At 35.0% G+C, this 24,704-nt stretch overlaps 1 long non-coding RNA gene across 1 annotated transcript in view; it reads right to left on the reverse strand.

The window, feature by feature from the left end:
- Positions 1–2,296: 2,296 nt before the first annotated feature.
- The window catches only part of LOC308610034, a 36,097-nt gene continuing 13,689 nt past the window's right edge, over positions 2,297–24,704 (reverse strand). The window contains exons 2-4 of the long non-coding RNA XR_014014392.1: positions 8,226–8,447; positions 6,617–6,705; positions 2,297–2,804 (exon numbers count right to left, since the gene is read on the reverse strand). This is a non-coding gene — a long non-coding RNA (uncharacterized lncRNA). The remainder of the gene's footprint in view (positions 2,805–6,616; positions 6,706–8,225; positions 8,448–24,704) is intronic.

A 24,704-nucleotide genomic window follows, 5' to 3' on the forward strand; every position in this document is an offset into this window, starting at 1 on the left:
ATGATTCAATAACATCAGAAAATATGCTATATTTATATATGCTCTTTTATGGTAGAGTTCTGTCTATAATGTTTTCTAAAATATCCTTTGAATTAATATTTCAATAGTAGTCTCCAGTGCTGCAAATGTAGGCCAGAAAGTTAGATCTGTGCACAGTCTATTTTTTAAGAAGCTTGTAATCTGGAAGAGAAGATAGACAAAAATGTTGTAGCAAAATGCAGTAAGTTTCATAATAGAGATATCCTCATGCTCTTATATGACATGGAAGCAGTGTCACATTCTTAATATGTCATCTTTTTCTGAAATACTTCAGTATTAATTTCTAACAATGATAATAATTAATTAAGGCATGAATTATTTACGGAGAGATACTAGTTATTCCTAAAATATTTGGAGATTGTTTTAACATGAAGGTATTTCTTAGAATACCTCCAGTAAAGTTCCAAAACGTGTCTTTCAAAGCCTAAATGTGTTTGTACGATCCTGAAAACCTCAAGGAAAAATGTGAATGTTGCCGATTATCCACCATTTAAAGTTTTCTAGGCTTTGGCATTTTTCTGTAAGTATAAATAATTGACTATGAACTATGCAGAGAGTTGTTTTACCTGAATTTCTTTGAGATCCATCAGATGTGGCCATTAAAATGAGCCAATCTCCTCCATTACAACTACTCACTGTGCAGGCTTCTAGTCAAGCATTGGTGGAGATAGCGCAGCTCAATTTAAATGTAAAATTCAAGGTAATGTAACTAAACAAGTTAGTCCTATCCTTTTCCCCTTACTTTCCCTTAGAGAGTTTCTGAAGTTAGGGATTTGTAAAATGAAAGTATTAAACCAAATTTAATAGCAAAATGTCATTGATATCATGAGTGAAACCAAGCCCAGTTTCCATTTACCCCAAAGTATGAATTGCCTATCTGAGAAGCAGTTCAAATTTAAGTCATGTCAGATTGGTGGTCTTTCTGAGTTTCAGTTTGGAACTCTTATTTGAAGTCATTGTTTCATTCAAGAGCATCTCAATATCAATAGCAGGTTTTCTACTTCAGCAAAAGCCTTGATGTACATCAGTGCCATTGGGTCCAGAGGATAGCCTCTTTGTACGTTTTTTCTCCCAGTCTCACTGCAATGTTAAAGTCACTGATATCACAGAGCACCTTTCTAATCCTAACTATATGCCCTAATTTGGGCAGAAATCCACTCCTCCACTTTTATGCAATGTATTAACAACCAGAAATTTAATTGTATTTGTTGAGACTGTAATATCAACGTGAAGCATTCCTTTTTTGAAGCTCAAATTCTTAACACTTGCTTTCCCCTTTGCAAGAAATACTTACTCCTTTACTCCCTTGTCCCCTTAGGCTACCTACGTCATACTTCAGTTAAGAAGACATTTCACAAGGGATGCCTTTCCTCATCCTTCCAGGTGAGAAAGGCTCCCTGTTCCATGGCTCACAGTACCCTGTCTATATTTACTACAATTAGTAATTCTTCTTTAGACTGCAGGCTCTAAGAAATATGGACAATGCTTGCTTTTCCACACCTTGTATTACCAGCACCTAATGCAGTGCCTGGGACCTAGTAGAAGTTCTATAAATATGTAATGATTGCTGAATGAATGAATGAATGAATGTGTTAGTAACAAGATAAATGCATAAATCGTATTTGTAAAGCACAATACAAAGTAATTTCATGAATATTCACCCACTTATTTGTACCTTTATACCCTTCTCTTCATTTATATATCTTAGAATTACTTTTATCAGCAGGGATACAGGATTTAATGATGAAATTTTGAGGAAATGTATTAGAAATATTTGTGAGTGAGTAAGCACTATGCCATGGTGAGAGAGAGAAAAAAATAAAAGCTATTGCTATATTCTTGACTCAAGTCATACTCAATATTATTTGTTACATATTATATTACACACACAAATGCATTCTCACTGGCATGGTATCACCTACATTATTATAATTTGCATTTCCTTCCCAATCCCTCTAAAGCCCATACCTGACCCTTAGACTTATTAAATTGCATTGTTTTAAACCACTTCTCCAATTTGTCAAGGTCATATTACGGTCATGTTGAATTTTGATCTTGACAAAGTATTAATCAGTCTTATCAACTAAAGAGAACTGTAAATGACTAAATCCACATGCTTTTCTATGATCCTAGACTTGATGAAAATATTAAATAGCCTCTGTCCCAGGATTGACCTCTACATATAAAACTTCTGTCCACTTTGGTTGAGGAGGAACTATAAATGAGTTTCATTGTTCTACCTACTCTGTTTCCAATAAATAGGTCTCTGGTGCTGATCTATTTTTATAAATTTGTGAATGAATTCCATTTGTAATATTTTTATAATATTAATATTTAATGTCTGATTTCAAGTCGTGGATGAAAAAATGCTAACATCAATGAAAACTACCACTTGCCCAAATAGATTAATAATAGTAAGAACAGGTAAAGTAGATTTAAAACCTACTGTCATGTTTATTTACTTTCCTGAATTGTTCCCACTGTGCCACTTCCTTACTTTCTGAATATGACAGGTTCATGCATGACGTCCTCCTCTAGATGCTGTGCCATTAAGAAATCTCACTGATTATAATAGGTGATCATCTATGATGGATAATAAATATGCTTGTGCATTTTCAATCACAAATCCACGTCTTGCACACTGAAATGATTTTACTTGTTGCTTGATCACGGGGACTTCTTCCTCTGAATAAATAAGACTTGACTTTGCCTCTTTATGCAGTCATCTGTTCACAGTTCTGCCTCTCTCCAGTAGACTGTGTCTCCTTAAAGAGAAATGAATATTCATTCATCTTTGATCCCCTTTGCTTAGCATGCATAGTAATTGTTCAACAAATATTTGTTTAATAAGTTAAACACCAATATGCCGTGAAGTAGGAAAATCTGGAGATGTGAGTGGTCAAGATGGGGGGGTGTGATTAAAGGACCCCTCTGAATTCTAAGAACAACATACTTAGGAGGGAATGCATGAATAATCAACGGGGCTGACTACTTGACAACTAGTATGTATTCAACTTTCAAATTCTATATTATAAGCATCCCTGAGTGTAATTTGAAATGGATAGACAGGAATTTTTATTTTATTTTTTCTAATGAGGAAGCAGTGTAGGTCTCTATTCTCATGGCCTCTGTTGCTTCCTATGAATATTTCTCCAATATCTTGACATAATCATTTTCAGGAAGCCAAGAGAGTCCAAAAGAAAATGACAAACAACAGAAATTGCTTTCATTTTCTAGTGTTTGGAAAAACATAAAAATAGGTTTAAGTTTTTCAAACATACTTAGATTTCATGAGATTTTACTTGGTTTATAATCAATATGATAAGATGCATATATATGTATATAGAATCATCATTCATTTTAAATTGGAAATAATGTGTATCCCCATGGCTGATCTGCAAACTGTCCATAATAAGAACCAAGCTTATGTCCTCCTAAGTCTTTTGTAGCCCCATTTTAACACATTTTCTGAAAGTTATTTCACTTCAACCACTCTAGATACTTTCTAAAAAAACAATAGATGACTTTTTAAAATTTTCCTTTCAAAATGAAAATATTAAAATATGCTACAAATTGGTGCAATAATGGAAGCTACAACTTACCATGTAAGTTTGTTTGTAATTGAGCAAAATATGTTCCAATAATTTTTGCATTGTATTTGCCTTTCTCTCTGTAATTACTAACCCTTTTTCTTTCACTATGGAATGTGAATTTTGATTTCTCATCTTCAAATTTGCCTTTAAATACATTTCTACCCTTATTTTTCCTCCATCTGGAAGCTAAGTTTTCAAGAGAAAATTTGTTGCCACAAATATTGAATGTCTTCATATTAGGAATAATTCTAATGCAACTACTTTGTACTTGGAAATGTGCCACTGTGTTTAGGAAGGCTAAACACATACTTTTGGGTAAGTTCAAAAAAGATTACTCCAATGATTCAACCAAGTATATTTCAAGCATATTGATAAGAAATTTCAAACTAATTGTGTGTGATAGCCATCAATTAAAGACGTAAAATGAATGCCTGCTATTTTAAAACATAGTTAAGCCAAGGAAAAGCTGTGCATAACTAGCATGTTCTGTAAAGATAATTGGCTCACTAACTAAATTCTAACAGCCCATTCACATTTCTAGATTTTAATTGAAGAATGGATGGAAATAGTAAGGTGAGCTCATTGCCCAATACACATAAGCATGGGACAATTTTAATTTCTGCAGAGATGTCCATATTGTGTGAAATCTTATTAATATTGTGATGGAATACAGTGAATCATGCTGTGAAAGAAGCACACATTTGTTGTACGTGTGTTCACACACACACACACAAACACACAGATACACACACATTTCTTTTCTCTCCTCTCTATTCTCATTTCAGTCCCATTTTTCCTCTTCTTAGATAACTGGTATCATTAATTGAATATAAATACTTTGAATCCATGCTTGAACTTTTTACTATATGCAAATGAATCCATGAAAAACACATGATTGCTTTGAGTTTTAAAAATTTGTAGACATGTCATCATGCCAAATATGTAATCTTAAAAATCATTTATCATGTATATAATTAATTATTTCGAGTGAAGTATTGCATTGCATCTTAAAAATAGTTTATATATGTCTTTTGTAAGCAGCATAAACTGGAATTTTTAAATTTATTTTTATTGTCTCTGTGATCAAATGTATTGTGATTATTGATCTATTTCTCCTTTATTTTTCCATGTTTCATCCCTCCCGGTACTAACTTCGTTTAAACACATTTTTCATTCTCTTTTTATGGTCTACCTTTTTATGAATCATATATGAAGTATTCATTATTAGTGTTTTCTGAAAAATTTGACATATATTTCTAACTTGAAAAAGTCTAAAACTAATTATCTCATCTTCCTCCTAAGCAGTTCATGGACCCCTCAAATTTTAAATCTGATCTCCAGTATTTCAGTATATTATCTAGTGTTTTAGTTTTACTTTGTACATACCCCCATTGGCTATTATTTTTTACACTCAACCGTTATTCAGATTCATTCCAACATTACAAATTTCTTTGCTGGTCACTGTTCAGTGCACCTTCCTACTTCTTTTTATTATGCTTATTTTCTTTCTTACTGAAGAACATTCTTTGTACAATGGTCTCCAATCTTGCCTAAAACACATGAGAATTATGTGAGAACTTTTTAAAGCTCCCATTATTGAAACACCGCCTAGATCACTGGTTAAAAAAAAAAATCTCCAAGTATTGGCTTCAGGCATCAGAATATTTTTTAATGCCTTCAGACAATTCCAATAGCTGCTGCTACTGCTTTAGTCATTTTGTTGTTGTTGTTGTTACAGTTTGTGGGTGGTAATTCCTCTTTGTCTATGAATGAAAATTTCTTTACTTCTTGTTCTTGAGTAGTTTTTTAAAATGAGGTGTAGAATTTTAATTTGGACAGCTATATGTGCTCAGTACTTTGAAGATATTATTCTATTGTTTTCCAGCATCTACCTGTTTTCTGATAAGACAACAGATATTTAAAGCCAGCACTCAAAAACAAGGCTTATTATTTCCAGGGCCCCCTTGAATTTCTTGGTTTCAACTCCTCCTCACTATTCTAATGTTGAATTTGTTTTTTCTCCTTAAATCCTGAGACTGGGGATCCCCCCCCCCCATTTTTTGTAAGCTTGTTCATTTTCTTTTTATGTGTTGCTACATGTAAAAGCAACATATAAAAGAAAACACAAGTATAACAAACTGTGTGTTCAGATTGCAAGAAAGGATTCTCAATATCAGTTCAGCCTATCCTATTGACTGAAAGCATTTACCTTGTTTCTTTTACAACTAACTTGAATATTATGAGTCTTACATCTAATATACAGTACTCTTCACCCTTCTTGGAACGTCTATGCTCAATAAGGACATTAGTTGATTTGTCACTAATATTGCTTTCCCTACATGTGAGTGCATTCAGAGTTCTATCCTGTCCCATATACATAGCATAATCTTATATTTTGTATCTAACTGGCATCAGTTTTCCTTTTTTTTTTCCGATTTACTTTTTTTTTTTTTTTTTTTTTTTTTTTTTTTTTTTTTTTTTGGCTGTATGTGGGCCTCTCACTGTTGTGGCCTCTCCCCTTGTGGAGCACAGGCTCCGGACGCCAGGCTCAGCGGCCATGGCTCACGGGCCCAGCTGCTCCACAGCATGTGGGATCTTCCCGAACCGGGGCACGAACCCGTGTCCCCTGCATCGGCAGGCGGACTCTCAACCACTGCGCCACCAGGGAAGCCCCCGATTTACTTTTAAGGTTTACTTTTAGCAGGACTGTACTGAAACACTCTTACACCTTAATAGATCTAATTGTCTGGACTTAAAATAATAGATTTCTCTATCACAGGGGCATTTGTCTGTACAGATACTGATTTCTGTTCTCTGCACATGTTTTCATGTTATATGCCCAGTGTAATATGAAGCGAGTTAATTTATTGTGTTGCATATAGTAAAGAATCCAGCAGAATAATGTTATTTAGGGGTCTTTTTTCATTATTTCTATGAATAACAACAACATCAACAATAATAGTAATAGAAAAGATAATTTCTACCTATAGCAAGTCTCAGTTTTTTCTTAAATGCAGTAGAAGGCCCTTCACACTCTATTTGTCAGCTTGGCTTCAGGTTTTCATATTGTTGGCTAGAAGACAGATAAAGGGGATTATGGACAGAACTGAGCCTGGTTTCTGCTAATCTCCAACTTGAATTCTTTCAAGGGTTGCAAAATATGATTCAAGTATTTCACAGGCCTTTATAACCTTTGTCATCTGTCTGGTATATGTGCCATCATGGGTGGATTTGGAACTGACATTTTATATCTCTGATCTCAACTGTATAAATATTTGTTTAGACTGACTATCAACATAGAACACAGACATTCTCTTCTGATGTATGGATGATAGAATAGTCCTTAACTGGGCCCCTAAGGATGGGGCAGGCACAAACTAACAGAGGGCAATGAGGCAAATTTTCAATGAACTCAGATTTTATATTTTCCTTTAGGTAAAAGAGTGGTTGCTTCTATACCAAAAAACTATTTCTTATAATTTGGGTTACATTAAAAATATCTCAAATATACAACCGTTTATCTGAATCTATAATAGTGACTTGGTTTTCTCAAATACATTATATATGGAGTCCTTTAGACTGGAATTAAATTAATCATGGTTGTTATTTTTTTTTTCTATAGACTTCCCAGCTATTTTCCCCTAGGAAAACTCTCTTAAATAATCAAGAGAAATATTTTAGGCAACATTATGTAAATCATCACCCTTATTAGATGAATTAATATTCTTGAAGTTATAGCTCATTTCATGGAAATCAGATTAACCTGATGTTATGGGCATTGTCATTTATCAGTAAGTTATTTGTTCATATGCTCAGTATGTGACATAAAATATGTAACTTTAATAAGAGAATGGATCATCTCAAATAATTTAGCAAATCTTGAAAATGATAAGGATTAAAATTGTGGATGTATAAAGGACACAGAAGCTTGGAGAACTTTAAAACCATCTATTTCTCTCCTGTTTCCCTCACACAAGGAAATGAAGGCTGACACTTTAGCATGGTTTGGAAATCCTTCTAAAAATTATCTGACTTTCTCTTAGAATTAACAAGTAATTTAAAGTTTTAAGAACTGCAGAACTGATCACATGAATTACCATAATTTAGTCAAGAATTTTTTTGAATATCCACCTTTTGACAAACATTGTACATATATATATACCAGGTTGTAGAGATGAATAAAATCATCCTTAGTCTCAAATAACTGAAAGAAAAATCCCCCAATATTAGTGAATACTGAGGAATTAAGGATGATGCTATGAGAAAATTTTTATAATGTGAAATTTATTAAGTTAAATAAAATATTGTGCTTTTGAGATTAGAATGACTTGGTTTTGTTCTAATGATACTGATGATAGACAGTGGTTGTATTTTGCAGAAGTTTTATGGGAGCAAAATAAAAACTTGATAATGTGATATAAATTTGGTCCCCCAAGGCGATTTTTATTGTTATTTCTATTGGTGTTGTTAATGAGAGAAATTTCTGTGAGCTATTAGAAAAAAAATGTGGATATCAATATCTAATCAAAAAGAAGGACAAAATAATGGATAATTAGAGAATATATATAACCAGTAAGTTAAAAATATACTCACATGCTAAGGAAGCACAGTGGTGGAAGGTTTGCTCATCATAAAGCTTTAACAGTGAGTAGAAGGTATCTTGGTGTCTTGGGTGTGGGAAGATATGCTAACAACCAGTGATAGATCCGTTGTAAAATTTGGAACTGTTCCTTTGGTATTAAATTTCACTTAAGACCTGTGCTTCTGGACAGGATGGAGTAACAGGAACTGGATTTACTCTCCTGGCTTAAACTGCTAAAAGTAAAAAAATATATATATATTAAACAATACTTTTAGACATTGAACAACAAACAGCACAAGACAACGGTTGTATAAAGCTGTTAATTATAATGATAACCCATAAAAACCAGTGGCATAATGTTTTGTGTAATACAGTTAAATGTTGGTGTTTGAACAAGTCCCTGGTCACCTGTGAAAAATAAAGGTGGATTCTCTTTTCATATTTATTAACAAAATGAATTTCATAGGGATGCAGTATTTAAATATGTTAAAATACTACAATTACTAGAAGAAAACATTTTTGTTTTATTTAATAAAAGTTAATTTTTAAAATTTTTTATATTTTTATGTGTTGCATTTATTGCTTTAAGATTATACAAATATGTTTTGATATAATTTAATACATGCAGCATCAACTAGAGTATTCAGTACACAGAGTATTCAATGGGTATAGGCTTAGTAGTGGGACCAAATTAGCCCTAGACTAAATTGTTTCACTTGCAGCCTAATAAGGCTTACAAGGAAGCCTCAAAATGATCAAACTATTTCTTAACTACCTCTTTGAGCAAAGTTACAAATATTTACAAAAATACAAATACGCCCTGCAAACAGTAAAGTAAAATTCACAATATCTGACATGCAATCTAGAATTACTAGGGATGCAAAGACGAAGGAAAATATAACCCATAACAAGGAGAAAAATTAATTAATGAAAACAGACTGAAAAAGGGTACAATCAGTAAACAAAGACATTCAAACAGTTATTATAACTAATTTTCATAGGTTCAAAAAGTTTAAAGGAAAGCGTCAACATCTTAAATAGACATACAGAGGATATAAAAATAACCCAAATTGAGTTCCTAGAGATGAAAAATATAGTTTCTGAGATGAAAAATAAACTGGATGGGATTAAAAGAGATGAGGCAATGCAGAAGCAAAGATTGACCTCCCTGCAAAAGCAAAATTTTGTTATTATAATCTGTCCCACTGAGTAGTCCAAATATAAAGTCTGAAATGAAAAATGCCAGCTTGGTCATCTTTTTCCATTTCAAGTTTGCTTTACCCTTTCTGGTTTGTGCTTCCAAAAATAATTAAAGTATAAAATTATGAAAATTGTATTCAATGGTGTTAAAATTAAGCATCTATCCATTTTATGGATTGCCCTGCATAATGCAAATATCTAAAATCTAAATATTATGTGTATATAAACATATATGTATACATACATATATGGATATATATCTCACTAGCAGAATGAAAAGAAAATATGAAAGTACAACACAAGTTGTGGAGGAATATAGTAAAGGAAAGTAAAATGATAGTATTTTTGTTTTTAGATATAGTTGCCCTACGCAGTGGAAAAAGGATATACGGATTAGCATATTTTATTTTCTGAGAAGCATGAATCAATTTAAAAGATGAATGGGCAGATGAATTTAAAGAATCATTAATTTAAATACATAATCAGTCTTCAATTTTTTTGTTACTGACAACATCCCCTTTAAGATTTTCAAAATGCTGAAAGGTGGGATTCCAAGATTTTTAGTTGCTATAGAAGCAATTATTAGCAAATCCTTTCTTCTAATCTCATTACAGAAAATAGTGCCCTTTGTGCCCAGAGAACTCCCATTAGAACAGATAGCTAGTGGGAAGCAGCCACATAGCACAGGGAGATCAGCTGGGTGCTTTGTGACCGCCTAGAGGGGTGGGATAGGGAGGGTGGGAGGGAGGGAGACGCAAGAGGGAAGTGATATGGGAACATGTGTATATGTATAACTGATTCACTTTGTTATAAAGCAGAAACTAACACACCACTGTAAAGCAAGTATACTCCAATAAAGATGTTAAAAAAAAAAAAAAAGGAACTGCATTTCGGAGCAGCTCAGAACATAGGGTGTACCACTCTGGAGCTATCCGACATTTCCTGTGTCTGATTAAATATTGTGTATATATGCTATGTATTTATATCTCCATCTAAATATACGTCTGTATCTCCTAAAATACTCTCTCACATATAATGAAGTCACAGTTTCCAGATAGTTGTTCTGGTAGTCATTAGACAAAATATAGTCTCATTTATTTAAAAAATGTGAAATGAGAGAAATGTATGAAAAACTTGATCCATCTTCTGACTGAATTTGTGGTATTGGTACCTTCAGAAGAGGAAATAATTAATTTATTGTAAATTATTTTATTCCTCATTTATTAGAGAGGAAATTTATAAACTGAAACTGTTAGGGCTTAAAGGGTTTTTTTCCAGAAGATAATATCTGTGGTTCTCACCTTACACTGAGCAGTATATCACTAGTAAACAATCAGACAAATAGGTACATTATTAAGTTATTTTATTTTCACCTGGCTTTTTAATACTATCATCTGATATACATCATATTAATTGACACTGCAATTTCTTCCTTGATTTGTATATTTTTTTCTACAAACACTTTGCATTCCAACTTCCACGTATCTGATTTACTCATCCCTGTGATGGTCTTCATCTTCAGACATCTTGCTGTCTGGGCTGTTCAACCCTGTGACAGTAAAAGCACACTCACTAGGGACTAGGAGTTTGAGAAGGACTTAGAAAATTGTTTGGAACCTGAAAAAAAGGGCTCCAGAATATGAAAACAAATCTGCAAAATGGAGATCAAAACTTGTGTAATTAATATTTTCAACTAATATTACTACAACAGCAATGTTACTCAGCTTTCATATAGTTATCTATAAATTATATTGGATATGTGACTTGGGCACATTTTAATGCATTTGATAACATTTAGGGTAAAGCTTCTAAAAGGGCAATTGCCTAGGACTGAGGAAGGTTTAAAAATGGCCCTGCACAGAATGAACTAGAAGTGACTTCAATGGGAGGCTGAGGCAGAGATGCTGGACCCGGAGAGTGACACAGCAGGCGTACATTGGAGAGAGCTTTCCTATATAGGAGAGCCAAGAATGTGTTACTTATTGAGGGGGGAGCATGAAGGTAGTGGACCCTATAATGAGAATCCTAGGATTGCTCCTAGATTTCTAACTTGGATAAATGACAGGACGGTACTCTTTGGTGAATACTAAAGGAACAGCAACAGCAGCAAAAGTCTAAGAATGGAACTTTAACATACCACAATGCCACCTTTAAAGTAAATTTGGCATTCTTCCCTTTTTGAATGAATGAAAATACATTAATTAAAGACATACACGGGCTTCCCTGGTGGCGCAGTGGTTGAGAGTCCGCCTGCCGATGCAAGGGACACGGGTTCGTGCCCCGGTTTGGGAAGATCCCACATGCCGCGGAGCGGCTGGGTCCGTGCGCCATGGCCGCTGAGCCTGCGCATCCGGAGCCTGTGCTCCGCAACGGGAGAGGCCACAGCAGCGAGAAGCCCGCGTACCACACACACACAAAAAAGACATACACATTCACACACCTGCTAATATCTGCTCTTCTGCAATCGTGTTTTCTGTATAGTGTCTAAATATCTCTTTCAGTTGAAGTAGTGCTTAAACACTTCAATATGCCTCTTTTCAGCCAAAAAGAAAAACTGTCTATGACTGTTTCAACATATTTTAAATATATGTATAATCATTGCCAACTTGTCTGCTTTGCAGATTCTAGTTTCCTATACAATATTTAATATCTCCCTTTATTGAAAATGTCATTGCTCAGTATTATGATTGTTTTTCATTTTGATTATATGTCTGAATATTAGAATTATTGATTAATCTCTTTATTAATGGAATAATCTCAGCACAATGTTCAATACACTTCTTCTCTACCATTATTATATGTTATTTTAAAGATTTTCCATACAGTTACTTTAAATGGGATTTTCAGATTTTTCAGGCTTTTTGAAGTCAGTAGGATAGGCTCCAGTGAGTAAAAGAAATGCTGAAGAACAACAATATGAATTAAACAAATTTAAGTAGTTAAGAAAGCACTAATCTAGTCATTGGGAAATGTATACTAATATTTACATAGTATGTATATATAAATCAATAGTTTCTAAATGAGATAATCTACTGAACAAAATATCTTAAAATATGAATGAAAAGATGTTGTAAAATCTCTATATGATTAAAGTACAAAAATTTTTATAAGCTTGGAAGATAAATAATAAGTGCATTTTTGTCTGGGAGACAAGTTGTTATCTGGGAAACCTCAAGACATTTTGTAGATTATTGAAATCACTTTACTATCAATCTTGAGCATTTCTCCTATCAACTCTATAATTAGTATTGGAAATTACCATGATGACTCTATTTCACTATCAGGAACATTGAGGAAACTATTTCAAGTGCTAAACATTGGTTTTAACAAATAAAAAACAATTCATCTGAAGAAGATGTTACAATGAGCTGAGGAATTAAAAGATCTCAAAGTAGAGAAATTTCACTGACTGCAGTATAAACAACTTGAGGGTAGAGAGTGTCTGTTTTTCCTGTTTGCCCTCCAAATTTGGGAACAGTTTTATATGCACGGTGCAGGGTAATAAGCAAATGTTTAACAAATGAAAAGTACTGAATTCATTACCTTGTGGTACAAATTAGGATTTCTTTTGTACTGTAACTAGAAGATTTTAACTTCAGCATTATGAATTATTAATGTCTTTATCTGATTCCCAGTTCTGTGTCAACCAAACTTATTTGAGTGATAATTAGAGGACTTCATGTTTATCCTATCTTCTAGGATTTCACTTTTGCATATCTGTTAATTCATAATTTTGACATTTTTATAGCACAACCAAAGACTATAAAAACACATAGAGCAAGCACTTGCCAAAGAACTCTAAATAAAACACATCTCAGATATGAAATTAGATCCATGCTTGGTTCTACTTCTAAGTGCTTCATCTAAAGAGAGACGTGCAACACTGCTGCATGAATTAATCACCTAGGGTGACTTTTAAACCTACCAACAGCTGGCCCCTCTATCATATCTGATTTTATTCAATAGTCTAAGTGATAATCATTTCTGGATCAAGAACTTTATTTTACTGGTTGTAAAGGTGGGCACATGCACACGCACACAATCCCCAGTGCTTTTAAAAATTGTGGGACAGAATTAATCATAACTATTGAGTTTAAATGCCATTTATCAACTTATTAAAGTGCAAGCATGCAGGGAAAATAAGCTAAAGACAAGACTTTCGTTTTGCAATTTATTTTTTAAAAGTCTTGTAGAAATCTTTATGAAATTAACACAAAATGGTGGTACCAAAAATCTTTTTGCTTTGTTTATTCCCTAGTCTGTGGCAATGTAAAGAGTGGAAGTTAACCCGGAATTTAAGTTAAGGAAAGCTATATTGTATTAAGTTTAGCCAAAATTCTCTAACTTGCCCTATTTTTTCAAATAAATAAACTTTCTATTCTCTTCCCTCTCTCCTCATCTCCCTTAAGGTATGTCAACTCTAACCCCGCCCCCCCATACACACGCCTTGTTGCCTCTGATATTATCTCCTCTACTAGAGGCGCTTTTGTACTTATTGCTACACGATAGTTCAACAATAAAATGTGATAAATGCAGGCAAAGGTGTTTCAAGAAAGAAGGTAAATGTCCTTACACGTTTTCAACATAGAAACAAAAAGTTTACAAAACAGCAAAATTAAAAAAAAATAGTTATAGATAAAGTTTGCAGATAATGTTGTCATCCCTCTTAAAAGAAGAGGGATAAGGCACAGAAGAAATGTAGTGTTGAGGACAATGAAAATCAGCAGTTATTGAAATCTATTTATGCTGCATTCAATGGATTTAGAAGACAGAGGCTTGAGTGCTGTCGTTATTACTTGTTTGCCATTTGATGGTGGGCAAAATATTTAATTTCATTGGGTTTCTCTTTCTATGCCTCTAAAATGTGGATTCCCAGGCTAAGAAAATATTTCAAATCTTTTCTAGGTCTAAAAGTCACAGACCTTAGTGTACCCTTTCTAAAGGCCACATTTTCACAAAAGATAGCATTCTTGTAAAACACCTTCATAGAAAGAAAAAGCTATAGTTAGAAAGCCCACTCAGTGTCCAGGGTTTTCTGAAGTCGTACTGCTGTTTGTAACCAGGTGTAGGCCAGTAGGACAACACATTTGCTTTAATAACTGTCCAGATTTCTTGGAGTTAAAGATAAGTCTTTCATTATTCTAAGTGTTGACCTAAGAAATTATTGAAAATAAGAATTGTTCTAATTTACTTCTTGAATTGCCCAGTTCTTACATGGCCTGACACGAAAGGCGATTTAAAAGATTGCATTTAAGTTTGGACATATAGCCTTCATCCTGCTGTTTCATCACAGACCTCTTACAAGATAAACACGTGCAACCATTTTGAGTTTCTGAATGGGAGTGCTCCTTATAGTATTTTCCCCTTATAAATTTCTTGCCAACTTACTCCAATTTGAATGCAGGTAGAAATTTATAAATTTCTCCAAGAACTTATTTTTATTTTTATGAATCTTACTGATTTTGTGTTAATACCGAGGACTTTATCAAATTCATAGACATTTGATCGAATAAAAAGCAAAAGCATAATTCGGAAAAATCCAAAAACCTCAAATAGAAAATAAGATGCTATGTTGTTAGTAACAGAAATTAGCACAAATAGACTGAAAAACTGACCACCATTGTAAACTGAGCTTTTAACTATGGCAGTCGCCAGGAAAAGGAGGGTTACTCCTCTTTTTTTTGCCTTCTTTTAACAATCTCGAAAATTAAAGAAAGCTTGAAATGACAATAAAAATAATTTATTTCCCAAACCATTTGAGAGTAGTTGCTAACACAATGCAATGTCTCCCCCAAATCCTCTAGTATTTCCTACAAACACATATCCAAATATAATCATGAAAATAAGGAAATTAACACTGACACATGACCACAGAGCTACTAATCCTCAGACCCCTTTCAAGTTTTGTCAATTATCCCCATCATGTCCTTCATAATAAAAGGATCAGCCCAGTGTCACATGTTGCATCTAGTTGTCCTGTCTCTTTAGTTTTTTAATCTGGAAAATTTTCTCAGGCTTCCCTTGAATCTCATGAACTAGAAAGTTTTAAAGAATATGGATCAGTTATTTTGTAGGATTTAGCTGTTTGTATTTGTCTGATGATTATTCAGGATATGTGTAGTTGGCAGGAATAACACAGTGGTGAAGCTCTGTTCTTCTCACTGCTTCCTATCAAACAATTTTGGCAAACTTTTAACCTGTAACCTTACTGGAATATCATGTGACTCATTTGATTAAGGTGTATCACCCAGTCTTCTCCATTGTAAAGTTATTTTTTTCTCCTTCATTATTAATAATTTTTGTGGTAAGGCACTTTGTAATTATGTAAATATCCTGTTCCTCATCAAACATAATTTACTCAATTTAATTATTTAAATCAGTATGAACTCATAGACTCCTATTTTATTCAATTGAGTATAATACATTTCTGCCATTATTTATTTTGAGGCTGAGATTGTTCAAGATTTGTCCAGTGGAAACCCCTTCAGTTTGGCTTCTATATCCTTTGATGTTTCCCAATTATTCTGTGATAACTCCCTTCTTTTTTTTTTAACATCTTTATTGGAGTATACTTGTTTTACAATGGTGTGTTAGTTTCTGCTTTATAACAAAGTGAATCAGTTATACATGTATCCTCATATCTCTTCCATCTTGCATCGCTCTCCTTCCCACCATCCCAATCCCACCCCTCTAGGTCACAAAGCACCAAACTGATCTCCCTGTGCTATGCGGCTGCTTCCCACTAGCTATCTATTTTACGTTTGCTAGTGTATATATGTCCATGCCACTCTCTCACTTTGTCACAGCTTATCCTTCCCCCTCCCCATATCCTTAAGTCCATTCTCTAGTAGGTCTGTGTCTTTATTCCCGTCTTACCCCTAGGTTCTTCATGACATTTTTTTTTTTTTTAGATTCCATATATATGTGTTAGCATACGGTATTTGTCTTTCTCTTTCTGACTTACTTCACTCTGTATGACAGACTCTAGGTCCATCCACCTCACTACAAATAACTCAATTTCGCTTCTTTTTATGGCTGATCCCTTACTTCTTGAAACAATAATATGTTCTAGGGTCATCTTATATTTTCCCTGTAGCGGTTCTAGAATCAGCCATTTCTCCAAAGACCTTTAGTTCCTTCAGTTGGAGAGCTGTATTTAGAAACCAAGATCTGGACACTAGGTGTATTCATTGCTCTTGGAAAGCAGTGGTCCCAGGTACTCTCAATAGGCAGAGCTAGGGGATTTATGTACATATATACATACACACATATGAAAACACATATTCATAACCATTTACACATATTCACAAACACATTCATAAACATATGCATACATATAGTCTATGTTTTTTCTATAATGTCTCTATATTGAAAATCATGTGTTCACATTAACATCCTCCATTCCCTTTCAACACCCTTTCATTCTAGTTTTTGCCCTTTTCATATTTTAACTCCCTCCACAGATATTAAAATAACACTGATTACCATATTCTTAATATCCTTAATTATTTGATCAATCTTCCTGTATTTAAGTAAATTCTTGTAGCTGCCACTTTCCCACCCACACATTTTCTCCACCTGGCACGGGTTAGGACAATCTGTACACAGTGGTTGCCAAGGCCACTTCCTCATGTGGATGCCCTTTCACACGAATCAGACTTCAGCAGTCAACTCCAGGCTCCCTTATGCAGACATCCTCTCCCCTTTCTCAGACTCTGAGACCCAATGCCAAGTCATTTGGTTCCTTGAATGCCCACCTCCCCCATGCTGACAAAGGGTTATTTTACCTCACTTAATGGACTAATTTGTTCAAGAAGGGAAGGGATCACAACACTATAAAGCAGTTATACTCCAATAAAGATATAAAAAAAAAAGGGAAGGGACAAGGAAGGGGATGAAGAAAGGGAGGTGGACAGGGATGAACAGGTATCTTTCCTTTCTAAACAATATTTGAAGAGGCCCTTCATTTAGAAGTTGCAAAGACATTATGAAGTATCAGCTGAAGAACTGAAACAATGACATATATTTACACATCTGTATCCCTACATCTATGACACACAATGTACACCTAATTTTATAGCAACCAAAATATAATTTAACAAAACTTATGATGCTTAGCCATACACTTTAATACTCAGCAACTTAAAAAAATGTGCAGTGCCATTTGGCTGTTAACTATCATCCATTTATATGAATGGATGTGTAAAACTCCTAGCCAAGAGTGCTTGGGATAGCGTCTCTACTGATCCTTACTGGATCCTCTTCTTCTTTTGTCACTCTTTTCAGTCATTTGTTGATTCTCGATTGTATCTCATTGGTGACTTGCATGACCATTGGTAATCATATCTGGGCAAATACCCCAGCTTGGTGTCTCTCAAAGGGCTGACTGAAAACCACCTGCAACAGAATCAACTGTGGTACTAGATAAAATTCAGGTCCACAGGCCCTGTTCTGATTTCCTGCTCAGAAGCTCTTTAGAGAGTAATGAGTATTTGGAAAATACCTTAGCTAATTCTCACACATTAACACTGAAACCATGGTGGAGTTTGCATGTCTACAATTCCTCAAAGTTCACGGTTTAAAACACATAGGTCTCACCAACAACAGTTCTTTTATTTTAGCTTCATCAATTCACATTTGTTATTTAACCAACTTGGAAATTGCCAGATGTGTGAATAGCCGCCAAAGTAAAATGTATCTATCTTTTGCAAAAATGTCTTCTACCAAATGTCTCTACAAAATGAAATGTAAATACCTTCTAAGATCTTGCTTGGAGGAACCTTACAGATTTTTTAAACCTTCCAGGTTTTAGGGAATAGCAAGTGCAAAGGCCCTGATGTTGGGAAAGCCACTGCAGAAAGAAAATCTGGATGTGTGTGTGAGAGAAGAGTAGTAGTAAACGAGCTTGGAGAGTAGGGCAGAAGAAATACTGAATAAAGCATGTGGGACAGGTAAAAAGTTTAATTTTTATTCTAAAGTGATGGGAACAGGTTTTGGGAAATAATGTGATATGATTCATGTTTTTTTTGTGATTATTCTGGCTATTGTATTGGTTATAGACTATAAGGATTGGGGCAAGAGGGGAGGAAGCAAGGAGGTTGTGGAAGAGGCTGCCTATTGCATTAGATGAGGCAAGCAATGATGGCTTGGAGTAAGTAAAGACGGCAAGAGTAAGGTGAGAGGTAGGTGGATTCAGGATGTATTTTCAAGTTAGACTGGCAAGAATTTCTGATGCACTGGACACAGGAATTGTGGGAAAGTGAGAGTTCAAGGATGAATCTAACATTTTTGGCCTGAGCAACTGGATGAGTTATGGAGCCAGGAAAAACGGGAGTGCAATGGATGGATCAAAGCAAAATATTTAGTTTTATTTGCTAAGTTTGAAATGTCTATTATGCATAGATTGGAGATATTTAGTGGGAAATTGGAATTAGGAGTCTGGAGGTTAGGTGAGTGCTTAGGGCTAGAAGTACGAATTGGGGAATCATAAGTCATCTTCCCATTCAAGTAATGGGACTAGATTAAAACTCATGAGTAGTTAAGGTAGATGGAGAGTGAAGGGGGCCAGGAATGAGCCTTAGGGCATTCTAAAAGACATTGAGGGATGGGAGGCATCACCAAGGGAGACTGCCAAGGAATGGTGAGTGAGGAGGGGAAAAATCTAGGAGAGGATGGTGTCCTGGTAGCCAGTGAAACAAAATATTCATTCTGAAAATGATGAGGTTCATTTCCCAAAGTTTCTTGAATTGATGATCATTTGAAACTTGGTATTTTAAAAAGAGCTTTAGCAAACAGAAAAGAGAATAATTTTCTATCATGAGTGATTGATTGCAGTAGCATGGGGAATGGAAAAGTTGTGAAAAGGGAATCAAAAATCTATGTAAAAGACAATTTTAAACAAAAGTATTCTTTTAAAAAACAAGTACACAATATTTAGACATTATATTTTGTCTTTGTGTCAACAGCAGCTACAGCATGCTGTTAAGTGAAAGATGAAGGATTACAGTTTAATATCAAATCAGGGAAAAAGGTGAAATAGTTGAATTCTTTGTAGATTTTTAATAGATTTCAAACCTCTATTGGTTTTGAATAATGCCATATTTCAAACATCCTTTTCTAAATAATCATAACAATTTTAGAATCAGAATAAACCTTATATAACCTTATATAAAACTTATTTAAATGCACATATAGTTCATTTTTACGAGTAAAACTAGGACTCTGGTCTTCTGATTACCAGTACTATTTCTTATTGCAACACACTGTTTAAATGTATAGATGATTGAAAAAAAGAGCATACCAGTGATCTCTTAAATGTTTTACAAAATATTAAGTAATTACAATTAGGGGAAATAAAGCTCATGAGGATTAAATTACAGGAAGAGTTTATAAGAGGGCAAACAAGTAGGAGATGGTTTTCCACACAGATAAATATGAGGTTTTAGTAGAAAATGACCAAAACTGCATTTATAAGGTCATGATACTAGCTAAATGAAATAAAGACAACCATCATGTAAATAACATATAATTTTGAAGGTGAATTTTGAATATGGAGACTGGTACAGATTAACATCTGATTATAATAAAAATCAGACAGGCAGGGTAACAAGGTCTTCTTCATCCAATCACAGCTTATCAGGAATAAGGGAACCTCTTGATACTTTGGTATGTGCCATTTTAGGACAATGAACTTGGTACAAAGTGAACACCTGATACAAGAAATAGTTTAGAAACATAAATATGATTCAAGAAATTCATGGATGGTGAAAGCTATGTTGCATTATTTCAAAAAGTTTTAGACAAGAAATATGCTGTCATTGGAATTGGTGTTTCTCAATAAGTAATGCATCGTTTCTTCCTGTCCACTTTCGAGATTTTTTTTGTCTCTACTTTTCAGAAGTTTCGTTGTAACGCGTCTTGGCAAGGATATCTTTGCGTTTCTCCTCTTTGGGTTTGTTTAGATTCTTGAATTTGTGTTTATGTGTTCTAAAAAATTGGGAACTTTTTAGCCATGATTTCTTTGAATACTTTGTCAGTCCTACTTGCCCTCTGTTTTCATTCTGGAACTTTGATGATATGAATGTTAGTGCTTTTGTTACTGTTTACAGGTTCTTGAGATCCTGTTCTTTCTCCCATCTTTACCCCTCAGTCTATTTTTCTCTGTACATTTGGTACATTGTATTGATCTCTTCTAAGTTCATGATTCTATGCTTTGTAATCTCCAGTCTACTTGAGCAAAGTTTTTTTTTTTTTTTTTTGAGCAAAGTTTTTTGATTGTTGTATTTTTTAGTTCTACTGTTCTCATTTGTTTTTATTGTTATAGCTTCTAGTTCTTTGTTTACATTTTCTATTTTTCCCATTTCTGTCAAGGAACACATAATTGCTAATTGAAGCACTTATGTGACAGCTTATTTAAAATCCTTGTCTGATCATTTCAATAGATGTTTTATCTCAGTGTTGGTGTATGTTTATTGTCTTTTCTCATTTATTCTGTGATTTCCTGGTTCTTGTTGTCATAAGTATTTTTCCATTGTATTCTAAACATTGTGAGTTATTATATGACTCTGTAACCCATTTAATTTTATTATTACTTTTTAGAAGGAAGTCATCCTATTTGAGGCGTAGTATGAGGACTGGGGGATTACGTACAGATTTCCATTGGGCCCTACTGACGATACCCCAGCAAAAGTGGGCACTTACATTGTCTCACTGCAGACAGATCAAGTAGAAGTGCAGCTATCCTATTGGCCCTTCTGACACCTTCCCCCCAAAAGTGGGAACATTAGTATCATTGTGTTGCCTTTTAGTAGGAGTGGAAGTTCATCTCCCCAGTAGATTTCTTGACATAGGGGAGGGGAGAAGTGAAGTGTTTGCTGTCCTTCCTCCCACTTCATTCCTTCTTGTTGATGCCGGGTGTGGGTAGAGGGTCAGCTACGTGCTGGCCCCACTGACACCAAGGTAAGAGGAAGAGAACTGCCAACTAGCCCTGCCTCAGGATGGTTATGGGGATTCAGCACCCCACTGGGTCTCACTGACATCATGTGTTGGGGGTTAGTGGGGTGCCTACTCCCTCCAACCTGTAACATCCTATTCTTATTGATGTCAGGGAGAGATGGACGCTATGTCCCACCATTGGACCCCACGACTGTGTGAGGGCAGCCCAGTGTTTACAAGCCTGTCAGGCACCACCTTTTTTTTTTTAATAAGTAAATTTATTTATTTATTTGGCTGTGTTGGGTCTTCATTTCTGTGCAAGGGCTTTCTCTCGTTGCGGCGAGCGCGTGCCACTCTTCATCATGGTGTGCGGGCCTCTCACTGTTTCGGCCTCTCTTCTTGCAGAGCGCAGGCTCAGTGGCTGTGGCTCATGGGCTCAGCTGCTCCGTGGCATGTGGGATCTTCCCAGACCAGGGCTCGAACCTGTGTCCTCTGCATTGGCAGGCAGATTCTAAAACACTGCGCCACCAGGGAAGCCCAGGCACCACCTTTTAAAGTCTGTTTGCTAATGGAAAGGGGTGGAGGCTCAGCTCACCACTGGACCACACTGAAACAACCCTGGTGGGGAATCAGAGCGCTGGCTCTTCTGGAGGGCAGGAGTGGGGTGGTGTGGAAGATCAAATCCTACCTTGGCCCAACTGAAACGACAGGACATAGGGGATGGGTGCAATATTCCACTGGCACTTGGCTCGAGTAGTGTGTATATTCCACTGGCACTTGGCTCGAGTAGTGTGTATATTATTGCCCAAATGGTCTTCTGTCTTTAGCAACCCCTTTCCTCATACTTTGGCTAGGGGGAACAGGGTTTTGTGTTTTTTTCGGAAGCTTTTTTGTCTGTTGTTCTGTTGGTGGTTATTGATTGGGGGTTCCTGTAATACCCTCTCCAGGATGTATGGGAAGCAACAGGAAACACAAGGGACTCATCACCATGTTATTCCTCAAGTCCCAAAGTCCCTAGTTAAGTCTGCCTTCTCATTTCCACCTTTCAGCGTCTTCCTATGTTTGTTTGTTGTTATGTTCAGGGTTTTAGTTTTAAGTGGGAGAACCTGGGAGAAATGGGCTACTTCATCTTCTTGGAAGCAGAGGTCTGGAGGCCTACTGATGTTAAAAAGTACTGCTGACTGTAAGTTAAAATTTGATGATATACACCTTGCCCTTTAAGAATTATTCTGCTAGATGATGTGGCTTCCCAAAGTTGCTACAATTTGATTTTCATACTTCTAAAAGCCAAGTGTTTTGCTGGAGTTGAAATTTAAAGATAAGCAAGAGATGAGGCTAAGATGATCTATGTGGTAACAGATTAAAGTTGGAAACATCAATATACGTTCATGTTTAGCTTAATATTGCTTCATATTACCTTAATACACATGGTTATGTAGAGAGATACTTATAGATATGTGCCTATACATGGGTCTTGTACACACATATTATCTCTTTGCTCTGTCAGCTGACAAGATCTAGAAGCAATGACATCCGAGCAGCAATTAGCACACCCTACACCCAGATCCTGCTGTCTAATACCGTTCTCCACTAAAAAGACCTAGTTATCCTTGAAGAAATAGCTGATTCTAGGACTAGGGCAGTAAATATACAAGATTTATATACAAGACCATCTTATAGTGTCAGAAAGTTCCAAAAAAAAACATAGGATGGGGATACCTCAGAGTGGCACAAGAGCCAACTGAAAAGAGTTCACAAGGGTCAGGACTAGAGCAATTTGAGGAACTAATTCTACTGAAGTAGAATTAGATTATAACCCAAAGTATAAAATAAAAATCCATGAGTTCTTCTGATATAAATAAATAATTGGATACATAAATAAATGCAGGAGAATAGATAAATCTCCAGTGCAATAGAATTCCAAATAGTTTATGTAGTACTCCATCTTAAGCATAACTCCCTATTCCTTAGTTGTGGGCTGAGCATATTGACTTCCTTCCAAAAAGTACAGCATGAAAATGGGAAAACAGTAATCTTACGATGGAGAAACCTGAAAAACACTACCACAGCCTGGTGATCAAGGTCGACCTCAGCATTCATAATGCATATTGATACTTTGTACACTTGATGTGATCTGACAGAATGACCCTTCTACTCTATGGTCTTCCTCCCCAAAACACATAATCCCAATATTATCATGAAAAATGCATAAAACAAATTCTAGTAGTGGGCATCCTACAAAAAACTAACTACTCAAAATTGTCAAGATCATCCAAGGAAAATATGAGAAGCTATCAAACCCAAGAGGAGCCTAAGGAAACATGGCAACTAAAGGTAATGTGATGTTTTGGATGAAATCCTGGAATAGAAAAAGGACATTAGGTAAAAACTAAGGAACTGGACTAATGGATGGGCTATAATAAATGATAATGTATCAATATTTGTTAATTGATTGTAACAATATAACATACTAATAGAAGTGGATCATCATAGAGGGAAATGGGTATAGTGTATATGGAAACACTTTATACTATCTTCTCAATTTTTCTGTAAAATTAAAACATTTCTAAAAAATAAAGTCTATAAAAACATCGTGTTTCTTGTTTTATGAGTATGTGCCTGTATTTCCTAAAAAATATGTAAATTTGCTTTACCTTCCTTGATACTCATATTAAAGAAAATACTAAGTAACCCTGAAAGAATTTGTAACTCCAATTCAACAAGCAATAATTCTTGGTATTAACTTTTTGGAAGAACCCACTGAATAAATCAAAGCAAATTGTCTTTAAAGGCTGAATTTCTTTTCAGTGTTTAATCTTTTATAGGATTAATGCATACCACAAGCATGATTCTGTTTCAAAGGGCAGAAAACGTTGATTGTAGGCAATGTCTAAAGTACAGTGAAATATTAACGCCTGATGCTATAACAACTTTAATGTATTTAATGTTTTCAAAATGATGAATTGTTATTTCAGTCAACAAAGTATTCACTTGTATACATTTCCTACCCACCTTTTCCGAAAACACCCACAAGAAATGATACTATCATCTGACATTAGGTTCATCAAGTTAAATTAGCGTTTTTGGTAGCTGTGGTTGCCAATGGTACTGGAATGTGTGATACTTTTACAAATCCTCTCCATGGCAAAATCTGATCTTCACAAGGTAAATCACAGTAGGTGCCTAAAGCCAAATGACATATAGCTTTGTAGCTAGATGACCAAGCATTTTACTTAGAGGCACAATAGAATGTAGAAAAGGCCATTTCTCTTTCTGTCTTTTTCTGCTCAAAGGTCACTCACCATCTTACTTTTTATCAGCCATCTCAGAAGTTTTCCACAAAATTAGACTATATA

Source organism: Mesoplodon bidens, assembly GCF_964165515.1.
Source record: "Mesoplodon bidens genome assembly, contig: HAP1_SCAFFOLD_81, whole genome shotgun sequence".
Classification (NCBI taxonomy): domain Eukaryota; kingdom Metazoa; phylum Chordata; class Mammalia; order Artiodactyla; family Ziphiidae; genus Mesoplodon; species Mesoplodon bidens.